Consider the following 8,694-nt stretch of genomic DNA (forward strand, 5'->3'; position numbering starts at 1 on the left):
GGGGGAGGGGTGCAGATACAAACATGTTTGCTCCAATTGTAGGGGAAGTCACCCCCTCAAAGATTGCCCTAGGGGCACCATTGGCATCGGTAGGGGGCGGGGAGGGCCGGGGGGTGATGTCGAAGGCCGATTCTCCCATTAACTTCCCAATCCTCTGTAGATGGCTTGCGCTGTACCCGGATGCAGCGCTGGCCTCTTTCCTTAGGGAGGGTTTCCGCCACGGTTTTCACCTCCCCATTGATAGTGGGGTGACGGGTTCCGCCGCCAGGAACCTTCGCTCCGCGTATATACACCATGACATTCTGGCGGAGAAGGTTGGTAAGGAGATAGGCCTGGGTCGCATGGTGGGTCCTTTTTCATCCCCCCCATTCAAGACTTAATAATTTTCCCGGTCGGAATAGTGCCAAAGAAGAACCCGGGCAAATTTAGATTGATTCAGCATTCATCTCACCCAGCGGGCAAGTCAGTTAACGACGCGATCGACCCTAAAATCAGCTCAGTGGTATACCAGTCCTTTGACGATGCATTAGCAATAGTGAGGAAGTTCGGCAAGGGAGCAAGAATGGCTAAATTGGACATAGAATCCGCATTTCGGCTCCTCCCTTTGCATTTCGAGTCCTTTAAATTTATGGGGTTTAAAATCCGGGACAAGTACATATGTGGATAGATGCCTTTCAATGGGGTGTTCAGTTTCATGCTCATACTTTGAAGCGTTTAGTTCTTTCCTTCACTGGTGTGTGGGGGCGGGGACAGGGCACCACGGCATAGCGCATTATCTGGATGACTTCATGTTCATAGGCCCAGCTGACTCCCCTTGTTGTCAGGACACGCTGTATGCTGCGCAGGCGCTATTTCGGGTGATGGGTGTACCGGTAGCTGCAGATAAAACAGAGGGTCCGCCCCCATGCTTAGCGTTTTTAGGCATAGAAATTGACACGATGGAAGGTTGTTGTCGTTTACCCCTGGACAAAATTGTTAAGTTACAATACCTGATTGAGGAAGTGATAGCGTCACCATCCTGCTCCTTGCGGAAGACTTTGTTAGGCTCGTTTAATTATGCTTGCCGAGTGATACCCATGGGGCGGGTATTTTGTAGAAAGTTGCAACTGGCGACAGCAGGTTTTCGCAGTCCCCATTCACAGGTTCGGCTGTCTGCCGAAATTAGGGAGGATTTGGGTATATGGAGCCGGTTTCTAAAGTTTTTCAACGGTATACGAGTATGGCCAGCTCCCTTAGTGTCCAATACGTCGCTAGACTTACATACAGACGCATCAGACTCTAAGGGGTTCGGTGCGTTTTTTCAGGGGGAGTGGTGTGCCGCACCTTGGCCGCAGTCATGGAAAGCCGAGGGTTTGGTGCGGAACTTGCTAGCGTTAGAGTTGTTCCCCATAGTCGTGGCTTTGGAGTTGTGGTCCGGCCGGTTGCGCGGCAGGAGCGTGGTTTTTTGGTGTGACAATCTGGGCGTGGTGCAGGCGATCAACAAACAGAGCGCCTCGTCACGCCCGGCAATCAACTTGTTGCGGGTCTTGGTGTTGAAATGTCTAGAATTTGACATTAGTTTTCGCGCACGACACGTTCCGGGCGTGGACAACCAGAGAGCGGACGCTCTCTCTCGGTTTGAATGGCAACGTTTTAGAGCTCTGGCCCCACAGGCCCGTTTAGCTGGCTTACAGTGTCCCCCTTGTGTTTGGCAGATGATTCGGTAGGGATAAGGTGGCTAGCGGAAGCATCCTTGGCTCCGGCAACGAGAAAGTGTTATCAAGGGGCATGGGAACGGTGGTTGTGTTACCAGTCTTCCGGCTACAGCGGCGCTGCAGGTCAGATCCCCTCTATTACGGGTTTTATGTGGAAGCTTTATAACGAGGGTGTTTCTAAAGCTAGGATGGGGTCCCTGTTAGCCGGTATTTCATTTATGGCTAGACTAAATGGTACGCAGGATCCCACAAAGTCATTTATTATAGCTAAGGCTTTGAAGGGTTGGTCCAGAATACAGCCTTTAAAGAATGACACCCGCCGCCCTATTGACGGCCAAATGTTGGCTAGGTTGATTGAGGTCTTACGTAATTTAGCTATGGATGAGTACGAGGCTTTGCTTTTTGGTTTAGCTTTCTCAGTAGCGTATCACGGGGCTTTTCGAATTAGCGAGCTAGTAGCCAGATCTAAGAACGACTTAGGTGAAGCTTTGCTGTCTAGAAATGTGGTTTTACAACCTAAGGTGATTCACTGTAAGATAGTTCGGTCAAAAACGGATCAGTTAGGCAGAGGCCATTGGTTATCAATTGCGGAACAACAAGGAACACCTATATGCCCAGTCACGTTGGCCCATAAATTTGCTAGTCTCCGGCCCCCAGGGGAGGGTTCGTGGTTAATTCATATGGATCATACCCCATTAACCAAATTTCAGTTTAACGCCTTTTTAAAACGGGCCCTAGGGGAGATGGGTCTGAACCCAGGGGACTATGGTACACATTCCTTCAGGATAGGGGCCGCCACGGCCGCTGCCATTAGAGGGGCATCCGTCACTGAGATTCAAGCACTGGGGAGATGTAAGTCGCAGTCCTATAAGAAATACATACGGCCTTACAAATGAGCCTTTGAAGAGGCTCTTATGCACAGTATGCCATCTTCTCACATCTTTCAGTATTATTCTATCGCTTTCATCTCATCTTTTTTTTTCTATCACTTGGTGACCCAAGGCCATGCTGCTCGCTGTGTTGAATGGGGGCATGAAGGGATTTTCTCCGCTTGTTTCCTTGGCAAGGCCTGATTAGTGTGTGTGCCTCCCGGGGTTATAAGGGGTCTTTACCTTCATGTGGGTTACCAATTTTCCTATTCCAGGTTATGTAAGAGTTAAAATAAAAGAGAAGATAAAATAAAATTGAAAAAGGTAATGAATAAAATTGTGAACAAATAGCCCTCGTAGAGGGGTAAAAGTAAGCTAATAAAGGAAGTAGGTTAAACTGGGGTGACCCCTCTAGTAAGGAGGGGCTCTTCCAGAAAGTTAATAGCAGATTGGAATACGGTCACTTGTTGGGGTCGTTACGGTTCTTAGAAAGAGTTATGATTTGACGAGAATATTTATCTTGTTCTAGGTTTTACGGTGAAGACGACGCGAATATGGGTCGCGGGGCATTCGTTTATCTTTTGGGCAGCGAAACACAGAATAGCGGCTAGGTGGGCCGGTTTCAAGCACCCAGTTGACATCCGGTGGTTGGGTAAAAGAGGCATGGTATGGGCAGAGTTGATTCCCACGTTAGTTAAGGAAATAGAGGAGCACGGTACCCCGGATATAGTGGTGATTCATTTGGGGGGGAATGACGTGGGTAGGGGTAAATCCCTGGACCTAATAATAAGCATTCGTGAGGGTCTGGCACACATACATGACCGATGGCCTTCAATGAAGGTTTGTTGGTCCGACATAATTCCGCGTTTGTCCTGGAGGTCATCTATTCCCCCGGCCGCGTTGAGACGGGTGGATAAAAAGATAAACGGATACGCGAGACAGGACGTTAAAAGCATGCAAGGGGTAGTTATAAGTCATCCCGGCTTAACGGTAGACAAGAGACACCTTTTCAGAGAAGATGGGGTTCATTTGTCAGAGGAAGGAACGTTTTTGTTCATACAAAGTATTATGTCAGAGTTGAGGGGGTTAGTATTTTCTTTAGGTGGCGGGCCGCGCTGTCCATAGAACACACGGCGGTGGTGGGAGAGCATGGCAGTCAGATGGTTGTCAAAGTACGGTACTCAAGTGTTGGTTCCCTTGTCATTAGCAGACTCGTTGGTGCTCTAGTAAGGAGTATCAGGTTTTGCCTTGAAAGGGCTTAACCAGTTTGAGTCCAGAGGGTATTGAGTTAATTTATAGTCGATAAGTACCGGCCAATAGATAAGGTTGTAACATGGTGTCACTCACCGGACTGTGAGTGCTTCTTCCCGGACATTTAGGAACCGTGGTCGTCCTCCATCCTGAGGGACTGCGCATGCGCAGCCCTTTCTATACCTCCAGTGTATGTTCCTTTAACTTAATTGGCAGATTAGGCAACCTCCCTATATTAAGCACCTGTGGTCAACACCACGTTGCCTGATCTTGGAGTCTCATTCCCCATGAGTCTCTGAAGGTGTTCCTGTGTTTCCTCGTTTATTCAGCCCAGCTGATTCCTGTGGTTTCCAAACCACTTCTACCTCTGTGGTTTCCAAACCACTTCTACTACTGTGGTTCCCATACCACTTCTACCATCTACTGTATCATCGTGACTGTGAGCTGATTCCTATCCGCTGCCTCCGTGCACTACAGTCTTCTAACCACTTCAACTCTACCTTGTATCATTGGGACTGTTAGCTGATGCCTATCCGCTGCCTCCGTGCACTACAGTCTTTCATTCACATCCACTCACCTGTTCATGATTGTGACTGCCAGCTGATTCCTATCCGCTGCCTCCGTGCACTACAGACTTCAACCTGCAACTCGTCTGTGTTTCATCATCGTGACTGTTTGGCTGATTCCTATCCGCTGCCTCCGTGCACTACAGTCTTCAACCTGCAACTCGTCTGTGTTTCATCATCGTGACTGCTAGCTGATTCCTATCCGCTGCCTCCGTGCACTACAGTCTTCAACCTGCAACCCGTCTGTGTTTCATCGTGACTGTTTAGCTGATTCCTATCCGCCGCCTCTGTGCGCTTCAGTCTTCAGCCCTTGTCTACTCTCCCGTGTTTCCTTGAGTCTGCTGCCACTATTGCCACCCGCTACTCTCCGTGATCAACTGTTCCAGTTCAACTCTGCTCTGGTGTCCCATCGTTACTGCACCTGCTGGTTGCTATTGGCTACCTCCGTGTTCCCGCAGAGACCCGCTGCTGTTACTTCTCAGCGCTACGCATCCATCTACTGCTGATCCGCTCTCCACGCCTTCCTGGGTTCCCTGCTGGTCTACCTACCTGTGCGCTGCACCTGCTAGACCACCGCTTCACCCATCCAGGGACTTTGCATCCTGCCGGCCTCCTGCCGTTCAGGTATCTCTGCACTTCTGTCTGACTGCCTTCTCCTGAACCACGGTATGCATACTTCCCATTGACTGTGCTGTGTATTGCATACCTTGCTGGACTGTGTTGGTTCTCCTCTGGAGTGTACTATCCGCTGTGTCTATTGCCATCATTGACTGTGTTATCTCATGCTGGATTACTTCAAGAGACTTTCTATATTGGCAGTGTTGTTCAGTCATTTATACATTTATATTGTGCATATTACTGTGGATCAAAGTCAAGGTGCCCGTGTATATATTGTGTTGCAGTCTCTCCCCGTGCACCTCCTCACATATATATTCAGTGGTACAACTTGCTAGTGGCAGACCACTGACCCCTGTTTCCAGTTTCACCTGCTCCAGTATCCTCTCACATAGCAGTGGTACAACTTGCTAACGCAGACCACTGACTCCCCGGATACCTCCACTTGGATTCCATTCCTTCACTCAGACAGCGGTACAACTTGCTCTCCGCAGACCGCTGACTCTCATCACCTCCTCGTTTCTGTTGGACATTCCTCCTGACTATAGCAGTGGTACAACTTGCTACCGCAGACCACTGACTACCTTCACGTGTCCTTTGTCCATACAGTTCCTCGTGTATTACTACCTCCATATTGCCAGTGCTGCTAGTCATAGACTTTCCTGAGCATCTCATCATCTGCTATTTCCTGTTCCGTGATCACCCTGCTACCAGAGTACCATATTACCACCTATACTGCTCTGGTAAGCCTATCACCTGGTGATCCCTGGGTAAAGACTCCTAGTGCCCGTGACACATGGTTTGGTGGAAAGGAGACGATCTTCCACCTGATTGGTTTCATGTTGTTTTAGCTGGCTGCCCTGCTCTTTGCCACCTATATAAAGGAAAAGGTCCAAATTGCTTTGATAGAAATAAAATAAAAATAAAATAAAATCGAAAATTAAATAAAATAATTTAAAGAAAAATTAATAATAATAACATAAATAAAAGGACCTTTTTATTCCAAACTTAAGTCGGTGTCCGTGTCTTTATTTTATGGTTCGTAGGCATTATTACCAGTAAGGGGAAAGCTACATGAGAGGGGAAATCGACACTATGCTTTTTAAGGAATGGAGCAGACATGGTTTAGGGAATGAAAGAGCAGCCAGCTGTGACTTCTAGGTAGGATGACTTCTTCTCTGTGGTTTCTGACAGCTGATTGTTTGGGATAACGAGACACAAGGCAGCTAATAGGAGTGCTAATAAAGAGACTGAAATAAGAATTGTACAGGGCTTGCATTCTGGGGTATCTGCTCAGCACCTTTACATTTGATGTGTGGCCATTAGAGCCTTATACTGGTCTCTTTCAGCCTTTCATACTGTTTAAGTCCTTCCTTTCCATTAATTAGTCCATTTTTCCTATAATGATGTTTTCTAAACTATGGTGATGCATGAATATCAATGCAATAACTGTACTGTCTTAATTACTTATTTTAAAATATACTAAAAACAGACAGAAACCAGGCACACATGGATACACCCTCTCTGACATGTTTCACCCTTCACAGCATTTAATCATAGAGTATGGAACCACTATATGAGATTAGATTTATACAAGTTCATTTAAGAGTACACAGAGAATTAACCATAAATAAATTTAATTCCAATGTTTTTTTCAAACCAAAATCACCAGTCATAATAGATACACAATAAATTAAGGATGTTTATACTATCTTAATAATATTAAAATATTTTTTAGTAAAGGAAAATAAAAAATATTATTAGTAATTATGAAAGTGCAAAACTGTGGGATGTTTTGTGACATCATATGCCTATTTGTTCTGCAATTTAACCCATTTTTATGGGCAGCACATAGATCTAGGCCCCAAGATGTCAGTAATTACATTACTGTGTTGGGAAACGTTGACTCGATTTATGGACGACATGCCAATATGAGATTTTGTTTGGAAGAAGCAATATTTAAATAAGACTCCAAGAGGGGGACGGTGCATTTATGTGTTTTTTCTGTTTGCAGGAGTGCAAAAAAACATTTTATATGTCATCTGATGTTGTGGAGATTTAGCCTAGACTTCCAAAACAATACAAAACTAAAAGTTCAGTGCCACATGATCAATAAAACCTTCAAGGTGGCCTTAAGTTAAAATCCTGTAGGTTTAGCCATACTTGCCAACTCTCCAGGAATGTCCGGGAGATTCCCAAAATTCGGGTCAGTTTCACTTGGAAAATCTCCCGCATCCCGCTAGTGCCGTCACAAAATGACGCGATTTGCGGTGAATCGCGTCATTTAGGCCCCGCTCCCGCAACAAATTGGCATTTTTGTCACGGGGGCGGGGCCAAAATTATGTGTTTGACCGCGCCCCACCCCCTCCCACCACGCCCCCTCCCGGAAAGAATTTGCACAAAGTAGGCAAGTATGGGTTTAAAAAAACTATGAGGCACAGGAGGAACTTGGGGCACAATTATTAGGCATAGGAGGAACTGGGGGGACATCTATGAGGCATAGGAGGAACTGGGGGCTCAACTTTGAGACATTGGAGGAACTGGGAGCACAACTATGAGGCCTAAAATAAATTGGGCGCACAACTATGTGGAATAAAACCTGGAGGCACATATTTGAGGCACAATATATCTGGGGCACAACTCTGTGGCATAGAGTTTACAACCAAAACAGTAAAAGAAGTGGTGCCTGGAATACCACTGTATACAAGCAAACTGCAACTAATACATATATATATATATATATATATATATATATATATATATACACATATATATATACGCACAAACGCGCATATATATATATATATACATATACTTATAGACACACACATATGTGTGTATATATATATATATATGTATATATATATATATATATATATATATATATATATATATATATATATATTAGGGATGTGCATCGGCCACTTTTGGTGTCCTGTGTTTTGTGCTTTGGATTCGGATTTGCTTGAGGTTTTGGGTTCGGATTTGTTTCGCAAAACACCTGACGAAAGGTTTTGGTTCGGATTTAAGGTTTTGGAATCGGATTTATTTTGAAAAAAACATAAAAAGTGTTAAAAAAAAAGGTTTTTTTGTTTATTTTCACTCCTACGCTATTATTAACCTCAATAACATTCAATAACAATCATTTCCACTAATTCCCAGTCTATTCTGAACACCTCACACCTCACAATATTGTTTTTAGTCCAAAACGTTTCACCGAGGTAGCTTTCTGGACTGCGTAGTGCAGTGGTCCCGGTACACAATTTGGTACCGGGGCCACAATACCTCCTCCAACTGGTCTCAATTCCACTGCACATATGGCTGCTCCTCCATCCTCTGCAGCATATAGAGGGTGAAGTTCTAGCGTGTCAATACCTCTTGTTTTCGATCATGACAGTGCATTTTAATTATTTTTGGATTTGCCCCCAAATTAAAAATTATATGCGGCACAGGAGAGTACCACTGGACTTATACTGCTGAATCAGTGAACTTTGTAATATAGCAGTGCCACTGGACTTATAATGCTGAATCAGTGAACTTTGTAATATAGCAGTACCACTGGAATTATACTGCTGAATCAGTGAACTTTGTAATATAGCAGTACCAATGGAATTATACTGCTGAATCAGTGAACTTTGTAATATAGCAGTACCAATGGACTTATACTGCAGAATCAGTGAACTTTGTAATATAGCAGTA

Source organism: Mixophyes fleayi, chromosome 3 (genome assembly GCF_038048845.1).
Source record: "Mixophyes fleayi isolate aMixFle1 chromosome 3, aMixFle1.hap1, whole genome shotgun sequence".
In the NCBI taxonomy this organism is placed as follows: Eukaryota; Metazoa; Chordata; class Amphibia; order Anura; family Limnodynastidae; genus Mixophyes; species Mixophyes fleayi.